Raw genomic sequence first — 22,983 nt, forward strand, 5'->3', positions numbered from 1 at the left:
CCACGCAGCTTGATTGAGAGCCAATCTCACAGAAACATCTCAGCATTGATGAGGAGGAGAAAAAAAGGTGACGCTAGTGGAGGATGGAAGTTTCCAACGTTACCAATATACTGAGATACAGTACCTGCGTATATTTATGATAATGCAATCAACAAAATATAAAATGGATGGATATAAAATATTAACAAAAAGCCAAGGTACGTAAACATACTGACGCCAAAGTCCTGTGAGCATTTGAGCCATTATTCCCAAATTATGACTCTGCATATGTTGGTTAGGAGGAATTGAAATTGATTTGGTAAACACAAATGACTTAAATTAGGCTGGTGATAAGATTCATTCTGTCAGTTTTCAGCACATTTTACTTTTGTTGCCGTTAAGAGCATTAAAAGTAATTTACTAATTTATTGTGGAGTATACTGTACGAATCCACTTAAATAAACGTTTCCTTTAAAAAAAAAAAAAAAAAAATTGTTTGCTTTCTCTACCAGGAAGAAAGAAGGGGAGTTTTAGAAGTCAAAGGGGTGATTTGCATCCACTTTCAGCCCGGCTGGCTAATCAATGATGCGGGAGGTCTGCACTCATTATGAAGTGATTAAGACATCATTTGGAGCAACAAACCAATGCACTTTTGCCTCCCCCCTCCCCCCCAAAGCCCACCCCACTTAGAGTTCATCAATCAATAACTGGTATGTATGGCCACAGGCTATTTACAGGGACACTTGTTTCCTTATTTCAGTCACTCCCTCTTATTAAACGCGAGAGCGAGGGGAATCGAAGTGGATTTAGAGAGGAAGTGTTGTTCCAGTACTCTCCATGGTGGCGACAGGCAGTGTGTCGTGATGTCTGTTTTAGCTTAATCTTTTGGGAGTTAATATTATCCTACTGAACGTTAAGGGTTTTAGAATAAACAGAATTATGGGGGATTTTGGGTGATGCAGCTGAATGGGAGATCGTTGCGCTTAGTCATCAGCTGGTGATCCTTTAAAACGATGAAAATCCGTGCACACATCAAGCCGCATTAGCTACTTCCTACCATAAAATATGCATGAAAAATGACAAGGATTCCTTTTTGGATGAGTCATTCTTTTTTCTCCTTTTAAAGAGATTCTTTTTGTTGTGCATGCTCCTTCAGAGCTGCCCTGTGGGCAGCACGCACAGCCCCTTGCTACATATATCAAAGAGTTTGTGAGTGTGAGTGTGTGTGATACTATATTGTGAATACTCTCCGCTTCATCTAATAAGGGCAACTGGTGCAGGAGGGAGGGAGGCAAAAAGCATGAATCTACAAGTATTATGATTGACTGCAATTTAGATTGTTTTTTAATAAAACACAGAAACCTAAGTTCATGACTTTACAAAGAAAACGTCTTGAAAACATGCAGCACCTGAGGTTTTACTTCTTAACAATGATTCTTTCATGAGACAAAATACTCTCTCACCTAACAGTATAAATGTGGGGTAACTTGCTGACACTGTGTGTTACAGGTTACATTTTCCCCTCTAATTGCTGGACTCCATCCACTGTGCTTCATGAAGCATAACCAGACAGTCATCCACTTTTCCTGCTGCGCTGCTTGTGGCCGTGGCGGGTTGGCAAGTGGAGCCCAAGTCCATGTTCGACAACGGGTTAACGTTTTTGAAAAACAGCTCGACAAAACCACAGGAAGACAGCCAGTCTGGATGGACAGACCGAAGCCTGTCACTCGTCCAGTTTGTGGTACGCCGCCTCCCGCCATCTTTTTCTTCTCTTCCCTCTCCTTTCCTCTAGCCTTTTACTGAACTTGAGGCTTTTCCGCCCAAAATTTACACACTCATCAGCTTGGCTATAATTTCCAGTCCTGCACTAACCACACGAGGTAAGCCACTGCACGCCTGTTTTTGGAATCAAAAGTAAGTACAAGCCTGCCAAGGATTTAAATCCAATAGCTAATGATTGGACTAGTAGGAGAAAACGTGGTCAGTGCTGAAAACATCCTTTGTATTCACCTTCACTTCGGTGCAACAATAGAGAAACATATGTAACTAAATTGGCAGTATAAATTATGTATGTGCCACAGGCAATCTCTAAAAATCATGCAGGCCAATACATCTGGGAGAAATATGACGGGGAACTTTTCCTCAAAAGCCCAGTAGAGAAGTTGTTTCTACCAGATTGGAAGAGTGGCTGAAAATTACTGAAAAAAAGCCACATCTAGTCAGGACAGTGATGGAGGACCCACTTCAGCCCCGCTGCAGAAGGCACGAGGCAGGTCTGCCTGCCATCCTTAACCTGTGCATTTGCAACGCTCGATGCAACATGTTAATGTGATACTCCACCAGGTGTGGCCAAACGGGGCCGGACCTGAAGGCCAAGGCCCGATGGTCTCAGCAGATAGCCTGGACCAGCCTGTGCTGTGTCAGCCTTGGATTATGGATGATAGTAGCCTGCGGGACTGACAGGTAATAATTCACTCCCCAGGGGTCCCACACCCTTCACTGGACAAAAGCAGAAAGGTTGGGGAGGGTGGAGGGACAGAGCCTTGGCGCGCACAGCCTCATAATCCGCCTTTTTTCTCTATGTACTTCAAGAAACTGGCTTCTCATTGGCTGCCCAGTTGCCACGGGTAACCAGCCATTATCAAAATGAAATATGAGGTGTCACAGACCGGTGCCTCTATCAGGTGCAGGGCCAAACAAAGTCCCATATGTGTCGGATGACGAGCTGAGATTAACTGTTGCTTCCTGAAGCACGGCACTGCAGCGGCCCATTCCTCAGACATCGCCAGTTGCACGATGCCGCCGATGCCCGCCATGGGCTTGAGTTTTGAGACCCTTCAGACAAATCACTATTGTCGAGGTGCAACAACACTGGCAGAAAAAATATCCAATACTCTCAAGTTCCACTGAGCTTGAAATGAGGGGGGGAAATGAGTCATTCAGCGACAAGTTTGCCTGTGGATTTAATGTAACGTGTCTTTGTGCAGCCCACTAAAATTCAGTTGTTTTTCCCCGGACCAATCCAAACTGCAGACCAACTGTGCGTGTACTAGTGTTATATGTAGCTCTATGTTCAGATATTGAGCACATTATCTTGTTGATGAAAATGGAAATAGGCCTGCTGAACGTTCCCAGAGGGCCACAGTCGCTGGTTAGGAGCCTATTTCAACCACCATTACCCTGAGGACCGTTAGGACGATGCCATCTGCACATGCAGGGCCCCTCCATCAGGGCCTCTTGTCATTTCAAACTAAAAGGCAAGTGCTGAAATGGAAATCGGAAATAAAATTACACACTGGGCTAAATGCACCATTAACCGTGCTAACTGAGCGACCAACCTATCAGGGCCTGGAAATGAGAGCTAGACGAAGAGCAAGCAATTTTCAGAGGTGACGAGGAAATAAATGCACGCCGGTACTTTGTTCTCTCTCTCACACATTTACAACTAAATCACCCGTCAGCAGAATGTGACTTTCCTAATGATGTTGAGTTAAAAAAGGGAGGAAAAACAGAGAGGATTTGATCCTTTGTGAGCATGGGAGACCGCAACAAAGGAGAGTGGAATACAGATTTGTATGCACTATATATAGTAAAAGTAGGAGTGCAGACAGACATGCTGGTAAGTATCAGACCCAATCTCATGCTCACTTCCCCTGCAGGGAAGCAGCACCTCTCCTTGTCAGCGGACCAGTAACATGTCAAATAAAATAACCTGAAACCACATTGCAATGTCCTCCGAGCAGCTCAGAGTGCTAAGTCACAGTACCACTGCGGTAGGAAACCGCAAGCCATCAGCGGCCTCCCTGTCCTGTGATATCACTGCAGCTGCTGAGATGAGCGGGGAAAGACCAGGCAAAACCAAAGAAAATCACAAGATCCAACCAGACTGTTACCACTTAGACATCTGACTCGGTTGGAACAGGAAGTGCATGATGTTTTCCCTCTAAACAGCCAGAGCAAGTGACATTCTGAATGAGCAGAGCAAAAAAAAAAAAAAAAAAAAAAAAAAGTTGTCTTTACTGTTCAAATCAAGGCAATGTACCCCTTAAGCTGAACATACATTTTTAAAATGCCTGCAAAACTTTTGCAAGGCTATGGATGGATCAGAGAGAAGGAACAGGAGCATGCAGGCTGCCTTTGAGTCAGGGGAAAGGGCATACATTGCCTTGAAACGAACCAAGCTCCACTAGACTGTCTCTGTTTGTGCTTAGGATAGATGCATTTATTGTTGATATGTACTTAGCCTCAAGTGAAACCGAACACCCACTGAGGGCTAATGCACAACAGGCTGAGACAAATCATAGTCCCTTCTTCTGCAGGATGGCTCAAGAGCAGCTCCGAGCATCTATTTCAACACAAATAAACCGCCGGCGGCTCGTGAGAAGAATCTCCTGAGAGGGAAAAACACAGGTTTCTAATCTCTTTTTGCATCGTAGGCAATACAGAAATCTGAAACAGACGGCTGCTTAAAAAAAAAAAAAAACTGCGTGCAAAAGGCACAAACCTGTTAGAATAATGAGCTCATCGCTCTTTCTCAGAGTTTGGCTCTGAGACAAAACTGCAGATCAAGGGAGCATGATTAGCAAGAAGAAAGAAGAAGGAAAACAGTGTCCTCTTTTCTAGACGCTTCCAATCTCAAATTGACTTGTTAACGTTATCAGTTAGTAAAAAAAGGTGTGTGTGGGGGGGGGGGGGGGGGGGGGGGGGGGGGGGGGGGGGGGGCACATTCCATTAATTTTTTTTCTTTGCACAAACAAGTCTGACTAAACAAATCTGGCCTGCTTCCGTTGGAAAATAAACCAAGGTGTCCAAATGAGTGTCCTCGAAAGACGCCACTCAGAGACACGTTATCAGTTGCTAATTCGTGATAAGTTCGACTCAGTCAACAGAGAGCGGAAACGTGATTTTAAGTGTAGCAGGGTTGGCAGCCTACGTTGAGGCATTTTCACAAAGCATATATGTCTGCGAATGTGTGCCGTGTGTGTGTGTGTGTGTGTGTGTGTGTGTGTGTGTCAAAGCCCGACCACAGCGAGGAGGACAATAAACTGCCTAATAGCTTGCAAAATCAGTGTAAAGTCAGCTCGTAATTTTCTGCTGTCACCCTCACTGTAGAAATGACCAAGACACAGGCGAGGAACCGAGAAAACAAGCAGTTGCTCCGGAGCCCAAATTCAACTTGGGGGAACAGTTTAGGCTCATATAACCTGTCAGAAATGTGTGTTGTGATTAAAATGAGTGTAGAGGTTCGGAACGCTCTGTAAATAGGGAAATAATATCTCTGCTGTGGCAAACTTAGAGCATCAGACTCCTAATGAGCAAAGTAAACGCTGCTGCTGCCGCAGCATCGCTAATGTCCTCCACTAGCAAGCGAGCCACTTCTTACCTTTGTTTCCTCCGTACGTCCAGTGTGGAGAAAAATAGCCGTCGTTGTCTCTCAGAAAAGATACTGAAGCGGTGAAGTCGCGGTGAAGAAGGGGCAGAGTTATTAGTTTTAACTTGCGTTAGGTTCTTCGGTAAACGGTTAGTAATCCCAGAGCGCCAGAGCACAGCGAAAAGGCGCCCCTCACTACTGTGACAAGACTGGAGCCAGACTAATCACAACACTTCAGGAGCCACTCTGGCCCCGCCCCCTGCACTGTAGTTTGACAGACGTTCCATCCAATCACAAAGCAAGATTAGTATCTTGTCTTCTCCGATTGGTTAATTGTTCGAGTTTTTGTGTTGCGCCCCGCCCAACTCTGCTGACTTTTCTCCCAGATGTTAAATGCCTAAATATCAGGGCCCCTGTAAGCCCAGCCAGCCAATCAGAACGCAAGATAGGGGATTTAAACACACACAAAGTTTGGGAGGAGCTATTTGAAAGTATGTGGAGTTACATTAGCCACATTATTCTCTTTTAAATGATTTTTGTAAATGAGTGGAATTTATTTTTGTAGTTTTAACTAACTTTGAGGCAACTCATTTGGCAATGGCTTGAATCTGGCGGGCGTTTATTAGTATCAAAAAGTTACACACTAAAACTTCAAATCACGTTTCTATAAGAAGTTACTAGGAACTGAAAATGCAAACTGTGTGTATTCTGAATGGACTGCAAAGAATAACATTTTAAATTTGTAACATTCATACAATTTGAAAAGCCGGGACAAAATATATCAACAGCAGTTAATTAGCTGGCGTTGATGATGTTTAGTTCCCAGAAACACTAATAAGACACCTGTGCAGAGATGGCAGTGCTCAGACATTTGGTCCGACTCTGCATCAGTGTTTGATGATAATCTGCTAGATGGCCCTGGACTCACTGACTCACTCATCCCTAGCCTTCATCTACTGCATTTCTCTTTTAGTCATTCTTTCTAGGCGAAATGCTCCTGTGCTATATAAAAAAAGAAGAACTTCAAAACAGTTCAAGTGGCTCCTGCGGCAATTGTCATTCCTGGTTATGATACATATACTATCATGCGCTTTTATCTGACTACCTTGAGATAAATAAGATGCCCTCCCTTCAAGTTTTACTTGTTTATTGCATTCCTTTTTGGCCTCAAGCCGCAGAAAAATAGTTGAGAGTTTTTGGTTGGCTCCGACTCAACGCTAGTAGATTCACTCCACTCGTTTCTTTTGGCAGTGCGATGCTGCCTGTTGTGGCGAGGCTCCTTCAAGGGAAGGGAAAGGATACAACCTCAGAGAGCCATGATTCGCGTGGACTCCCTCACTCTTTGGCTACCCTCAGTTCACCACAATGCTCTGCCAGTAAGAGTTTTGGCAGTGAAGAGGCTGGATATACAGACTTGCTGTTCTCCTTTGGAATTTTCATAATTCTCTTCAGAGAAACAGAGAGGTGAAGTGGTTGCATCCTAAGCAAACACCTTTAGGGCCTGGAGGTCCGATGTTATTCTGATCATGTGATTTCTGGGTTGGCAGTGATTTGTATTATTACAGGAATAGTTCAACAGTTTGGGAAGTACTTTTATTCTCTTTCTTGCAGAGTTTGAGAAGATTTAAACAACTTTCATGTTTGTACGTTAGCTTAGCTTACCATAGCTTACAATAATGATTGGAAATAGGGGGGAAACAGGTAGCCCAGCTCTGAGGAAATCCACCTACCAACATCTCTAAAGCTCACTTAATAACTTCTTATATCTTGTTCAATTTCTAGACAACAACAAAAATGACAAGTTGCGTATTTATGTGTCTATCTCCAGACTTTATACTACCGCATCAATCTTCTTTTCTAACTTGCCAAGTTAGAATGGATATATTTCACAAAATGAATGAATGTATCTAACTAATTTTTAGAGTATAGTCTATTAAATATTTATTGAACACTTTCTCACTTTCTCCTTCACTTTGTTCAACCAGGAGTTTTTTGATGATGGTTTGTAATTTACTCACTCAACCGGACTCGTCAAAGGGCACAGATCTGAACTCCTTGCCTCTTATCTCACAAAGACAAAGACGGCAAAGATATCTCGTCTCTTATCTCACTTCCAGCTAAAACAACAGCGGTGTTGTGCAATTTGAACACAATAACGGATTAGTCAGAGGCAGTGAAGCCATGGGCTGTCATTATCAATCACACTGCTGCTTACATGTTTGCATATGGAACAATGAAGTTGCAACAGCAAGCCTGCCCAACTTTTTCCAAGGCAAAAGCAAGACTGAGGGTTGTTCTCTTCTGGCAAAGCACATCTACATTTTAACTTACCCCAACAATTCTGAAGTATATTTTTAGGTTTATATTACACATGTGCAAAGAAACACAGATAGCTAGCACAGCAACATTCCTAACACTGGTGAAGTGTTATTTTTCTGCCACTATATTTCAACATAGAAATTACGAGTTTAAGGGAGCGGATAGTATGATGGTTAAAGTATCAAGGGGTGAGGATTTCAGAAGTGAGTGACAAAGTCACAGTTCCATGCCTAATCAAGAGTTGCTCAAATGTTACTGAGAATTAGGTACACGTTTAGTTTAGAATTTAGAAAACCACTGTATCATGTTTCAGCTTTTCAGGAAACCAATTAAAGAAACCCTCTTAGCATGACGCTCTGTGTTGGTTCAGAATGAACTGCACTGGCTGTGTTTATTGTTATGAATGAATACGTATCCCCATGGCTCATTTATGGATTTTTAAATTATCTTTTGGATGACATTGGAGCTCTATGGAACAGAGACATAAGATATCAGTACTTTTCATTACTGTTTAATACAATGTTGGTTTTAGTGTATTCCGGGAAATAGTTCACAATAATAGAAAGTATTGATGGTTTCCTTTAAAGGCAGAATGAGTAGGATTCCCCCCCCCCCCCAAAAAAAAAGTATAGACTCAAATAATCACTCCCAATGATATAAACGTGTAGCAGTTCTGTATCTGCAGACACCACGACCTCTGCCTGTATTTTCCCTTTTCTTTTCATTTAACTGTGTCTAGGATGTTTCTGGGCATCAGGTTTTGGGACCTGTGTGTGTAGCCTCAAGCAATAGAGGGCATGTTTGGAGGGCTGGACTCAAAAAAGGTGGCAATCAGGTGCCAGATCATAAACACGCATCCAAGAGGAAGCTAAGAAAATGGTAGCAGTGCAAAAATAATGCAAATATGGTGAGGCAAAACGCCAAGTGGACAAAGCTGGATCCAAAATGTTGCCAAATGGGATGCTGCCGGTAGAACGCTGGGATGTGGTCTGGGTTGTTGAGCCGGGAAGGAGGGGCCAACTTTGAATGCTGTTGCTTACAAACCACCACGGACAAATCCTTCTAACTGCCTTTGAACATGAAGGTGATCTTTTGTTAACCATTCCCATGTAGTTTAGTAAGCTGAAGCGTACCTCGGGTCAAAAAAATCTCTTATGGGTCGTTTTGCAATGCGCTGACAATTCCCTATTTTTATGTTCACGTATATTCATCAAGTACAGGAATATAAGAAAAAAAACATGGTTATCTACAACATATGTGCAGAGGTCTCAAAAGAGTCAATCTTAGGATTGTTGGTTAGGATTTAGAGAAATGGCACAAACATAGTTCATGGGCTCTTTTTATTTTTATTTATTGTATTCAACTGTTCAAAAATGATCATTGCACTTTATACATTCTTTCATAAATAAAGATTATTATTATTATAATGATTATCTGCCACAAACCGCTACTTCAGTTCATGTTATGGACTGCTTGCATCAAGTCTGTTGCAATAGCCTTAATGCACAAGGCCTGCCAAATACCAAACATGTTAGCAAATACAAGATGTTGTCGTGACCGTGAGAGTAGTCGTATAAGCTGATCCTGCAGCCTATAGGTTGAGTCAGGACTGACAACCATGCTGCAGTACATCAACACATGCCTGTGTTGAAGGAGGAGCATGCGACCATGGCTGAATTCAAACAGCCTGTTTTAGAGTCTGCAGGAACAACTCGAAGCCTTGCGTCACCTTAGAGCCAATTATGAGAAACACACACAAGCTATATATTTTGTGTTTGGTCCCGTGGGTCTCTTTGAGGAAGCAAAAGCACTGAGCAGAAAGGGAGAAGTGCGGGCTATGAATCCAGCATAATGATGACAATTTTCCTCAAGGCTTTAGTGTCTCGTCCTCTCACCGGACTGCAAAAACAGTCTTTAAACCAGAGAGAATACCATCCTGGATTAACCAAGAAGCTGCAAATCCCCACCTATCAATAGTCATTAATTTATCTAAATGAAATATTGCTATTCCATTGGCAGTATACAATGTGAGGTAGTTTGGATTGATTGTGTGTACTAATGGACTGAAATAATGTGCACATTTAATGTGTCTTTCCACTACTGAAAATTTTCAAATATGTGACTGAGGTGTGTCCACACATTGCATGGTAATGCCAAAGGTTTGTGTCTTCGTAGTCTATACCCACGGTGTTCCACTTCCAGGAACGTCGGATAGGCCGGGTATTTCTTGCCTTGGGCTTTCTTTGTGTGGGCATTTTAAACTTCTGTCAATTTATGAGTCCTATGGTTAATATTTCTCAGATCTCTGCAGGGTGAATCCATACAGTTGCTAGACTATCTGTCCAATCTGAGTTTTCTCTTGCTTGACTAAAACAACCTTTGACCTTCCACCAAAACACGTTCCTTCCCGAGGCTATTTCGCAGCGGCACCGCGGCTCCGTCCAGCACTTAGCGCCGCCTAAGAGGATTGTGATCGGTTTTAAATAAATTCCAATAAACCAGGGCTGTTTTTTACCCCATCCTAGAACGCCAGACCCTCCTCTTAAGGCGCTGTGGAGGAAGCTTTGGCAATGCGAGACTAGTGTCTTTATGAATGTCTTTAACGTGAGCTGAAAAGAGTGAAACTGTTGTTGTGTCATGTTGCCACATGGTGAATCTTATCACGTAAGGAGTTTTAGGATTTTTATTTTTAAGCAATTGTAAAATATACATAAAATAAAATTGTGAGATTATGCTGTCTGTAAACAACAGGACATCAATGTATTTTATGCTTTGAATAAAAAGCACTGTGAAAGCACCAAGTTTGAGCTTTAATTTGAGGGTGTTTACATCCACACTAGGAACTTAATAACTATAAAATTAACTTGTAAAGTCATTTTTAATATTTGGTCATAAATCCTTTGCAGTCAATGACAGTGAAATAAAATCTATTACCCGCTAGTCACACTTTGCCAGAACTTCCTCCAAAGGGCTGCGGAGGAGGGTCTGGTGAATCCACACAAACACGTTGTCTGGTTTACTGGCAATTATTTTGAATCAATCACAATTGTCAGCGCGTTGTGCAGTCTCGGGAAAGAACTAGTTTTGGTGGAACATGTGTACATTCAGAGGTTGTTTAAGTTGTTCAACAGAAAACTCAGATTGGACAGATAGTCCAGCTAGCTGTCTGGATCTACCCTGCAGAGATCTGAGGACCAGTTACCCATAGTCCTCAGAAATCAACCGGAGTTTAAAATTCCAGTACAAAGAAAGCGAAAGGTGACGGAAATCCGACTGAGGAGAGTACTATCCGGCGGAATTTCCAACGGCACTCTAGCAATCCTGGAAGTGGAACGTCGTGGATGTAGACCAGTGACCCATAAGCATCAGCAGACCGTTGGTACAGGATGTTCCCTGGTGATGCTTGCCTTAAGTCTGGTCTCCACCCTATTGACAGCAAGAATGTTAAAGTTGGACAACTCTGCAATTTTATACATTAAGTCAATGACAACCTTATAGACAATAAGGTGTTTTTTTTTTTTTTTTAAGTAAATAACTTCTATACATCTATGCATGGCAAGTACACCCTGGATTAGGTATTGTTAAGGTTAGGCGACTAAAATACTTGTTAAGGTTTGAGAGTGTGTATTTTGTTTGAACCCACAGAACATTATTTTCCAAAGATACCAAACATATCAGAATAAATATTAGGAGAAATTTATATATAAATGTTGCACAATACATCTGGAATATTACAATTTATTTATAATATATAATAGTGCTGCTTGAAATTGGTTTTGAAGATGTAACTCTAAATATCATTAAGGCTTAACAAAGAGCTGGAACACTTTATTTATAACACTGTCAGAGCAGAATATAATGTCTGTTTTTTCAACCTTAAAACCCTTAGATGGCTTGGGGAGGGAAAGATAAGGGGTTGTTTGGACCGTCATGGGATGCAAAGTGCTGTCTCCAGCATGAAAGTCAGACTGGCTCGACTCCTCTCCACCAAGCTGAGCCCTGCATCCTTATTTTCCAATGCTAACACACTGCATCCTGCATTGCTGCTGAGTGTTGCTGTTGGACGTAAGTGGCGCTCTGCAGAGTGATCCAGTAGAAACATCCTGTAAATCATTTTGCCCTGTCTTTTCGTTGGCTTGTGAAACAAATGATTATTTGGAGTAAACCAGCTGATTGACAGTCAAGAAGGTTCAAATACGTGGCTACTAATAAAACTCCCAGGCTGCCTTGCCTGTACATGTCCGATCCTTCCCTTTTGCCTTGTCCTGCAATTTGGGGGGGTATGTATGACAAGAGCTACAAGTCCAGTTCACTTCATGTAATCACTTTGAATGTAAAATTTAGATTTTAAATCAAATGTGTTGCCAAAACAACCGGCAGCATCCCATGTGGCAGCATTTTGGAACCAGCTTTGTCCGCTTTGCGTTTTGCCTCACTATGTTTGCATTATTTCTGCACTGCCACCATTTTCTTAGCTTCCCCTTGGATGTGTGCTTATGATCTGGTACCTGATTGACACCTTTTTTTCGAGTCCAGCCCTCCAAACCTGCACCCTGTGGCTTGGGGCTACACACACAGTACCCAAAACTTGATGCCAAGAAACATCCCAGACTGCGGTGTAAATATCACATCATGTAGAGAATAGGCAGCCCTAATCAAGGCTACATTACTACATAGAGTGAAAGAAAGACAGGCCAACTCTGAGCAGTTTCCTGTAAGTGTGTCACGTGGGTTCCACCACTGCCACGTATCTTAAGGAGTAGAGTTTGACCGATATATCGGCGGGCCAATATTATCGTCCAATATCAGGCGTTTCCCGATACATTGCTGTCAGAATTTTATTTTTATTTTTTTAAATATTCATTCATCAGAATAAAACGGACTGTCAACCATTTTATGAGTGTTGACGCTGCACACTTTGTCCACCAGAGGGCGTTTTACAGCGTCCCTGTTGGCAACACTGATTTTTGTTCAAAGGACTTTAAGTTTCACATCTTAAGTTTGTATTTTTATTTTTTTTATTTATCAGGCCTTTACTATATGTTGATGTTCCGCAGTTCTGTTAAACAAATTAGTAGCATTTTGTTTTAGTGAGAACACATAAATAACTACAAATAATTAATGTTAGGAACATCTGTTTAACCTTTCTAATGCGTTTCTGGATTTTTAACAGAATAGACAGTATATGTAGGCCGCTATATCGGCATATCGTATTTCAAAACAACCAAATCTTCGTATTGGTATCGGCCTTAAAAATCCTTTATTGGTCGGGGTCTTTTTAGGAGCCTAGCATCAGGTCTGGAGTGTACTGATTCCAGTGGGCAACGTGAATGTAAACACAGATTATGAGAGATTCTTTTGCCCCGTTTTCACAACAGAATCACTCAAATATTGGATGCATCTTTCACAAGCCACTTACTTCCATTCTGACGGACAAATAAGGTCCGTTTACCTAACGTTAACTTTGATCAAGACCTATTTCGAGATTTGGGAACACAGATGGACTAATGCCATCTAACGCCCGGACAAAACAAATTTTCCTAGTGATAAATATGTCTTTCAGCTGTGTAAATATCTAATGTCAGCATTGGAAAATATCCATTTAGGAGACAAAGTGTGTACCATTTCATTCCATTGGGGCAGTGTGAGATGACCTATTCACATCTCACAGGGAATTTTTGCAAAGGCTCCTGATCTAAACATCTGTTTAATGTAGTCATGACTCACAGCTGAGAACTACCACGTGGTGACTTCATGACTCGAGCAGCCATAAGGAGAGACTGGAAAGCCATTTGGCTCTTTCAGTGAAACGCTGCGTGTACAGTATCTGGTGTCTGTGTGATCGTAATCCAATACTGGGAATCATAATCCCCAGCAGGTTTTTTTTAACTAAACAAAGATTAGGAGAGATTTGGTTCTTTGTTCATCATCTGAATGAATGTCATCATGTCAGTAGAACAAATGAATTCTCTCTCTCTCTCTCTCTCTCTCTCTCTCAATCTCACTCATCCGTCACTGCCAAAACACTGAGCCTCAGACAGAAATCTACTGCTGTCACAAAACGTCCACTTGATGCACTTCACCATCTCACACAGATGCGCATGATACCCTTCCGGTGGGTGTATCCACTGTTGCATGCCAATGATTTTGTGTTAAGCCATCAAACAGAAGCATATGGTCGGACGAGATGGCTGTTAAGCTCCTTCTGTTGAAACAATACTACCACTGCTCCTACTAGTGATAATATTATAATCTTTGTAATAGTTTGAAAGCAAATTTATCCCTGGAGCACCTGTGGTTTCTATTGCTAATAATATTTTATGTCCGTTATCTGGAGGTTATGACTCAGTTATGTTGTCATCTTGAGACATCAAGCTGCTACCTCATCATTATCATGATTACTTTACTATCTCCAGATAACAAATGGTGCTTGTGTTTATCTCCCAAAGCCGAGTCTCTCAAAATAACAATTTGACAATTTAATTATAATGGTATTGCGAGGTATCAAGTATAATTTCCTTGTGTTCATAACCTGAAATGTCTCATTATTGCAGGATAACAGGCATGTGTACTTCATTCATGGAGTCATTGCGGAGTGATTCATTCCCAGCCCTGAGAGAGAAAGACATCCCAGATAAAAACAGCTCAAAAACGACAGATGAGAAGCTTATATATAATATTAAAACCAGTTCAGGTTGTCTCTTTAGATGATGATATCTATAAGTCTTGGTCACAGCATGATGGTTTAACTTCTTGTGATCAAAAAGGTAATGAAATGTGTTTTTAACCCTGTATCTGGATAACAGGGTTGAACAAATTTACATAAACACCCCAACATTTCATCATCAAAGCTGCACTATTGTTAAGGGTAAAGAGCCTCAAGGGCTGGTGAAGACCAACACGGAAATAATTGGAGAATGAAAATAAGAATTAAGTTTCATCAAGTGGACAAGAACCATTCTGAGCTCACATAATTCCTTGAAATGAACACGGCCCCTTAACCCAAATCTGAGGAAGTGTCACGGAATTGCAGAATTCCATGATGGGCCCTTGGAATATTTCCATGAAATGAACATGGCACCTTAAGTTAAGGTAAAGGTCGCCGGTAGGCGGGGCAAAAACAAGTTGGGTTTAGGAATCTCCAGAGTGAAAGTCCTGTGTTTGACCCATCTACCACCCCGACCAACATCCTCATGCAGATTTTCGGGCTTTCGTACTTAACACTACTGTTGTCACTCTTAAGGGGGGGGGGGGGCTTTTCCCTTTATTATAGTGGATAAACATGGAAGGGGGAGAAATATGGGGTATGACACGCAGCAAAGGGCCACAGGTCAGGTTCAAACCGAGGCCGCTGCAGGACTCAGCCAACATGGGGCGAATGCTCTTGCTGGGTGATAGAGGCCGAACCCACGCTGGATTTTTAGGTATAGGCAACTGTTGGCCAACAGATTCACCATAACAACTGTGAATGGCTATGTTCACACTTGCCGTCTTTTAGTTAGTTAGCACTCTGGTGGTGTAGTTGCACACATATTTTCACACACCTTTGAAGGAAATTATCTTTTTAATCTGGCTTTTTATTTTGAAATAATGTTTTATTCTTAGTTTTTAAGTTTATTCACAGTTTTTTCTATAAAGCATTTTTTATCCTTGGTGTTTATTTCATTATTCCTATTTCATCTATCTTTTATATGTTGTTTTGTTAAAATTTCATTGTTGTAATGTTTGGTCTTGCATAATTTTAATTATTTGTATTCATCCTTTGTTTTGGGCAGCAAAGAGAGTTCATGATAATTAGAAAGAAATGGCAAAGATTTTGCTTAAAAATGCCAAAATCGTCAGAAAAAATGGCAAAATGATCTGAAAAGCAACGTTAATTAAAAATAGGCATAACAAAAATCATCTTTTGGAAATTAATGTTAACACCTTTATTAAAAAATTAGGAAAAATCCAACCTTTAGGGACAATGATTATCTTTATGAATGAATAAACATTTTTCTACACAGTATGAAGCACTCAGGGCTGCGTATTTGTAACAGTGCTATATTTATATATATATATATAAAATAGTTATGTATTTGTTTGTGAAAGATCGGTTTCATTCTACCATTATTTTCAATTCATTGTGACCTCTCTTCACTGGCTCCCAGTGCAAGCTAGAGGTGATTTTAAGGCTCTTCTTTTAATAAATATAAAGCCCTGCAGGGACTCGGACCACCTCATCTCAGCTTATTACACCACACACACTGGCACGCTCTCAACTCCCTCATGGTCTCCTGGTCATTCCAAAAAAACAATTGGTTACAGAAAGTTCTCTACTAATACTGTTTCCCATACAGTATATGTGGAATGGCATCTCACTACATGTTGAAGAAACTCACTCAGCTGACATTTTTTAAACTAGATCGAGAACCCACCTCTACTTATTAATCTATAGCGAACCATAACACAGCCTCCTTTCTGCGTCCTTCACAAAAAACTTTTTGTCTCATTCTCTTATGTTGCTGGTTTTGTATCGTTTATTATTACTGCTCCGAAACGGGCCCCTTGTTTTGTTGCTGCCTGCTATTTCTGTGTTCCTTTAACTGTAAAGTGCACTGAGATCATGCTTAATGGTGATTTTACTCTTCAGCTAACATTTGATTGATTGATCCCATGTTGTCTATGTTACCTTTGCTTCACACTGCCACAGTCTGACACAAGCTCCCCAGTCTGACACAAGGACACCCAGCAGAGGGGACGCTTGCTGACGCTGCAGTTTGAATTCTGGTCCTCGGGCTGAAGGACACACCCTCTTAGCACGAGGCCACTGAGCTGCACTGATCCACTCTGTGGCCAAAACACCAGCATGTGGTTAACATCAACAACATGTGAGAGAACACATCTTGAGGAACCTCATGACATCCAGCCAGCAGCTAGTGTGATGCACATGCTCATTATTTTGTTTATTGCTCTTTTGGCACTTCAAAAAACACGTGAAAGGATTTATTTACTGATAGGTCTGTGCATTTAATCGAAATTCTAACGGCAATCATGATTTTGCCTCCTAAAGATCACAAAAACAGAACAACCGTGAAAAACTAATATTTTATACTTAACGTTTTACAGGTAAACTTGTACTTTGTCTTGTGTTGTGAATGGGGGAAGAAGGAACAATTAAGGTACATTTTGCAGTTCTCTGTGTTTTTACTGTTGATTTGTTTATTTTTTTCCCTGTTTCACACTTCAATAATTGCAACATCTTTCCAAAAGACAATAATTGTGTTGTAAAATCGTGATTTCAATATTGACCAAAACAATCGTGATTATGATTTCTTTTCCCATAAGAATAGAATAGACTTTATTTGTGTTTGTGCAGTAGAGCCATATGTGTACAGCATCTAAAATAAACTTTTATATACACACTCACACAATAAATAAAATAAGAAAAATATATGAAAACATTATCAATGCATCCAACATTGCCCTGAGTCCAATTGCATAGAATCCCTGTCAAGAAAGTGCAACTATGCTGAATGAGGGGTTTGGGGGGGTGGGGGGTGGGGGGGTGGGGGGGCATCATTTTTGTGACGGCCCATTCTTTTTGACAGTGACCACTCACTTGGTAACCAAAGGTGAATTTCCCCGGTCAATATATCCATTTAAGTTTCAGAAAAGGCTTATTTAAAGAATTTTAAGCCTGAAAACAAGCCAACCAACTACAAGAGAAACCATAAAACATTTGATTCGGCCCAAAAGAAACTTTTTAAAACGGCAAAAAAGGCAAAGGTACTCGATAATGTACATAAACAGCCACAGACATCAGAGGAAAACATTTCCATGTTAACAGTGAGCTCCACCAATCAGGGACTGTTGCTGTTACGCTTAGGACTGTAGGTAGAGTAGTATTTGTCCATGATATCGCAACCAAAACAATTTTTTTGTATGATAAAGTAACATCACACAGACTTGTGGCTTCTACAGGAGCATTAACCACCGTTTCAAAATCTCGGATGTGGTAAGTCAAACCCGGATTTCAACATTATCCCCAATACCGTTTTGACCTGACGTGTTTTTTCCCCCCATTATTACAGAATTATTATCAAGATATTTGAAAAGTTTAATTTGTACAATATTTAGGGTCTAGACTTTTAAACACCAGTATTCATCAACAACAACAGGTGGCACAAATAGCGGTAAACTAGTCTATATCCTTGACATTCCACTTCCGGGACTGTTCCTTTGCCAAAGGAAATAACACCAGATTTCATTCATTTAAGCCGGATATCAGTTGACTTGGGCTTCATTTATGTTGCCATTTAAAACTCCGGTGGATTTATGAGTGTTAATAACCTTTTCTCAGATCACTGCAGGGTAAATCCAGACAGCTAGCTGGACTATCTGTCCAATCTGAGTTTTCTGTTGCACAACTAAAACAACCTTTGACCTTCCACCAAAACAAGTTCCTTCCTGAGGCTATTTTGCAGCGGCACCGCGGCTTTTCCTGGTGCCCAACACCGCCCCAGACGATGGTTATGGGTAAAAAGAAATGTCACTAAACCAGAGTACGCTCTTCTCCCATCCCAGAATGCTGTGTGGACTAGCCAGACCCTTCTCCGCAGGGCTGTGGAGGAAGGTCTGCGAAGCGAGACTAGCGGTAAAACTAGCTGAATGAGCCTCCCCGTCAATCAATACTGATCCAACAAGACAGGCAACGCTGACCAAACAACCAACAAGATTTGGTCTTTAAAAAGTATTTTTCCAAAAATGAGTTTTGAAAAAGAATCGGTCATCCTATCATCAGGGTCGTCTTATATCACGGTCAATAAAGTAATCAACATCCTTCATTATCTTTAAGAAAATGATTGGCATTTTCACTTCCGGAAGCACGCAGTTGAGCTCTGTTAGTGTGTAATAGTGTGACAACAGGCTGAAAGAGTGCTAAATAAACTGTATTTAATAAAGTGTTATGGATGTTTAAAACTGCCAACAGTAAGGCTGTTTGTGGGCAGAATCTGTGGATAAATTAATGAAATAAGGACAGAAGTAGTCCTGGCTATTTCCAGCACATGGATTTAGTGTAGTGATCTGCCCACACGCATCCAATAAAAAACAGATGCTGTGAGTGTTAAATGGGGTGAGGGTGTGACTCTGCCCCGAGGGACCTCTGGTGCTGTTGGCCTTCTGACGATGTCACAGGCACCAACATTACCCGGTGGAATGGGTTTCAATGCCACTGAGCTACATACATCCTCAAACACCACCCAGAGACTGTAAAACGTGTTATCCTGCTCTGCTTCTCCTCAGTTGGATGTGTTCCTGGCTGCATTAAAATGTAGATCATCAGAATCAATACATTTACCTAAGGTTGAGCGATTAGACCCTCCCTTGACTAAAGCACCCCTGATCAAACGAGATTTTTGAACCACAAAGGCTGCACTCTGGTCACATAACACGGGAGTGTGAAGTCGCAAAGATTTAAAACAGTCTGCAGCAGAGATAACTCGGCAACTGTACATTGACGACGGCCTCAGGCTCGAGAACCGGACACTGAAGGAATGTTGTTGTCAGTCGTGTAGGACTATTTTAGCTTTAAAAAAGATGTTGCCCAGTGTCAGGTATTGTGTTAAAACCTGCCTTGATACAGTTGAAGGGGCAACACTACCAACCTGTTGAGGACAGTCAGGGGCCAGCCACCATGACTGCCACCTGCTGTGAGATGTCCCTTCTCAATACCTCCTATACAACTGTCTTTTCTCTCACAGAGAGGACCACCACCCATTGTCAGTTCCACAACATCAGCATTGAGCAGTGGTTTTGATTCGAACCTTGACCGATTCGACAGACTTCTCAGAGGGGTACGCTCTCCACCACTGCTTGAAGGCTTACTTCCACATGTGGCCCTGAGTCTTTTGTGTCCCGTGGCCGGCACGTCCACCTCTAAAAGAAGTTTTGGACATCGTTTGAAGGCGTTGTACAAAAAATGTACACCGCATTGTCATTGTGGAATTGGACATGTTGTGGCTATGTTGCATGTCCCTAACATTTGTCTTTGCAGCTTATTTAGCTCTACCAATGGAGACAGCCCCCCTGCCAGTAAGGGGTTGAGTCTACAGTGCAACGCATGTTTCCACCTATGCGCCTACCCTGTCGAATTGGGTGTGACCCATTGGGGTTTCCCAGGATAAAGGAACCCTGATACACAGAACGAGACACTCCATACTGCCTTTGTTCCCAATCCCTTTCCCTGTGCCACTTAAAATGATAGAATAATAGGCAATAAATTGATCTCCATGCATCAAGAAAACTCTTCTCATTATAATCTTTCCTTGTGCTTAACAGGGCATGCCTTGGCAGAAGTTTGCGCTGTCTGACTGAATGCCCTTCCTGTTCCTCTGTGTATCTAAAAACATTCTATTAACCAGATTTCAAGATATATTGTTTTCACTGGGTAACTCAATGTTAAAAGCAGCAGCACGTTAGAATGACAGATACAGCTCGTATACCTAATACACTGAGTATTTCTTGATTCCATTAAAAGGAACAGAGTCAACACTGCACATCTCTCATTCCTAAGTGGTCTGTACATCAGTTATTGTGCTGCAAGGTCCCTCCTAATAAAATACTATATGGTGTAGTAGCCTCTGAGGAGTAATCATCCATTTTCATTTACAGTGTAGCTGACGAATTCCAGCGAGCCAATAGAATGAGCTTCACTTCCTATATTAGATCATCGTCAATACAAAGCTGATACTGCGAATTATGACACACACCCTGCCCACAAGACACGGCTGTGACCAAGGACATAACTTTGGGTTCAACATTGGGCGGGGTTGAGATCTTTGTTTGAGCAAAATTTTAATTTTAAATATCAAACACTTCATTTTCTACATGATGAGTTTTTCTGCACCACTTAGTGCCTTTTCTGCATTAATTTATTTGAAAAGAAAATTGTAATATATTTTTTTAAATGGGAGATGGACTGGCCAATTTTCTTTATGGGGGGGGGGGTTGGATCCACCCCATTCCTCCCTGTAAATTACGCCTATGGCTGCAACAGTATTCTAAAAGGCAACAAATAGAGACTGAGCGGAGCAGAAGAGGGGTTTCTGATGAGTAAAAAAGAAAGAAAGATGTGGACCTGAGGGAAATGATTGATGAAAATGTTTGGAGGAGGGGTCGTATGTGGAAGAGAGATACGTTTTTAGTCCACAACAGAATGCTCGAGTTTGAATCCTTCATTATAGCTTCCAAAGGAAGGTCATTCCACCATTAGGGAGTCCACCCTGCGTGGATCGATGCAGGCAGGTGCAGGAAAGATGAGCTGCGAGTGAGAGGCAGGATACACAACAACAGATCTGTATACACTGAAAGAGTAGGGTGCATGGGCCAGAGTTAGTGTTGATCCTAAAGAGGTTTGGTAACCTGAGAACAAGTTAACCCTCTGAGGTCCGAGGGCATTTTCACATATCCTCTGTAATTGAACTTTTTTTTCAGGTATTTGCATGTAACTGATCCCCATGTGTTTCATATCAACATGTTCAGAACAATCTCAGCTTTACGTCTCATGACGCCCACATTTCTTCTAAGGCAATGTGGAAGGGTTGAGTAGGAGTTTTGACAAACATCGTTCCTCAGGGCTCACATGTACAGATCCCTCTGTAGTAGACCATTAACCATTTTAACCAGCGCACGTTCATGGTGCAGTGGCAAAAATAGCCCAGTCCGTCTCTTTTCTTTGTCTCTTCCTGCCTGGAATGAAGCTGCCTTCAAGTGGGGTTTGAAATGTTGAAATGTTGAGAATCCATGTGATTCGACGGAAAACAGTAACTGTCTACTTGTGCTACACAAATTGTTGCATAGAACAGAATGCACAACACTCAAAATGTTCTAGGGGAGAACCCCCATGCCCCTACGTTACAACAAAACCTACATCCTTGGATTGCTTCACCAGTTGACATTTGTGCTGTAAGTGCTTATGAATGGAGATGATAATGACTTTATTTTTGTAGTCTGATATTGGATCTATTGAATTTAAAGGCTGCCAACACAAGATTTTGTTGTTATGTATTCAGTTAGAAAAAGAACACGTTTTCAATATTACAAAAAGAGAATCTATTGAAAAAAACAGACAAAACCACAGAAAAGGAAAATGAAAAGTAACACAAACAGAACAACTAACAAGCTAACTGACACAAACTAAACTAAGCCATGTCTTCAGATGGTATCACATTTATTTTAAAACAATAACTGTGTTTTTACCCGTTTTTTTCTCTGAAAAAGATAAAGGTAAAAAAGCTTTTCCATAACTCAGGTGATAATTCTAGAAACTACTAGCGATGTGTTTCAGTGCATCCTCCCGTCTTCCTCAAAACATGTACATATCCCCCTATAGTAGACCGCTAACCTTAAGAATGATTGCTTATTGGTTGACTGTGCAGCTTTATTGTCCTTTCTTTGACATTTACCTCCAAATGAGCACCTCACAAAAAAAAAAGTGTGTACTTTTCTCCAGTTCTCTAAGATAACATTAAACCATATGGCACATAAACCCCATGGTGGTAGAACATGTAGGCTGGGCTGTAGCCTCTTATAGCTCCCACCCACGAAGCATCTTTAGTAAAAATTCGATGATCATCATCTGAATAAATCCAGCTTTCTTCAAAGCCCTTCCTCACCTTTCTGTCCCATATCAAAGGACAGTCTCGCCGGAAGGCAAGCTGATTATTATGAGCTATCATAATTTCCTGATGCACCTCATGCAGTGTCCCTAACTTTGTTGACACTACTTTCCATTTCATGAGACGGCAAAGGAGCAAAGACTCAAAGTGGATTTATGAAGGAAAAAGTGCTGTGCTTTAAAAAGATCACAGTCTCTTGTGTAAAAAAAACACAAAATCTGAAAAATGACAACATGAAAGTGGCTGAAATGGAGGACGAGATGGGAAACAGGTGGGGTGATCTGTGAGAGAGTGTTTCTCAAAAGCACTCCAGAGGACCGTCACCATGCAGTCAAAGGGCCCAATTCACAGAAGAGAGGATTACAATGCCAGATTATCTCAGCAACGTTTGCCCTCCCAAATACCGGCATACCCACCTGAGGGGAAATGAGCGAGGGAGGAAAGACAGAAGGAGAAGAGCAGCCATATTCCCAACCCCTCTGTTTTTCTGCCCTGCATGGTGGATCTGCTCGATGGTATTACTCGGAGATTTGGCCGGGGGATCACTATAACTCAGAGCTGATTCGGTGCACAAACACATCATCTACACACAGCGCATATTGCCTTAATATAATTTTAAGTAGAAAGGTTTAAGGGATTATTTAGTTCAATGTG

At 41.5% G+C, this 22,983-nt stretch overlaps 1 protein-coding gene and 1 long non-coding RNA gene across 5 annotated transcripts in view; one reads left to right on the plus strand and one right to left on the minus strand.

The window, feature by feature from the left end:
• The window catches only part of sema6e (sema domain, transmembrane domain (TM), and cytoplasmic domain, (semaphorin) 6E), a 150,859-nt gene extending 145,268 nt beyond the window's left edge, over nt 1–5,591 (minus strand). For 3 of the 4 annotated variants that reach the window (XM_034873825.1, XM_034873824.1, XM_034873821.1), the window contains exon 1: nt 5,363–5,591. The gene's annotated coding sequence lies outside the window, so the exon portion shown is untranslated. The remainder of the gene's footprint in view (nt 1–5,362) is intronic. The other variant, XM_034873823.1, reaches the window with a different exon arrangement.
• A 3,850-nt stretch (nt 5,592–9,441) lies between these two features.
• LOC117946497 lies at nt 9,442–21,202 on the plus strand. The gene is made up of 3 exons (XR_004657042.1): nt 9,442–9,452; nt 11,613–11,616; nt 21,085–21,202. It is a non-coding gene; the product is annotated as an uncharacterized LOC117946497 (long non-coding RNA).
• The last annotated feature ends 1,781 nt before the right edge of the window (nt 21,203–22,983 follow it).

This window comes from Etheostoma cragini, chromosome 6 (assembly GCF_013103735.1).
Source record: "Etheostoma cragini isolate CJK2018 chromosome 6, CSU_Ecrag_1.0, whole genome shotgun sequence".
Classification (NCBI taxonomy): domain Eukaryota; kingdom Metazoa; phylum Chordata; class Actinopteri; order Perciformes; family Percidae; genus Etheostoma; species Etheostoma cragini.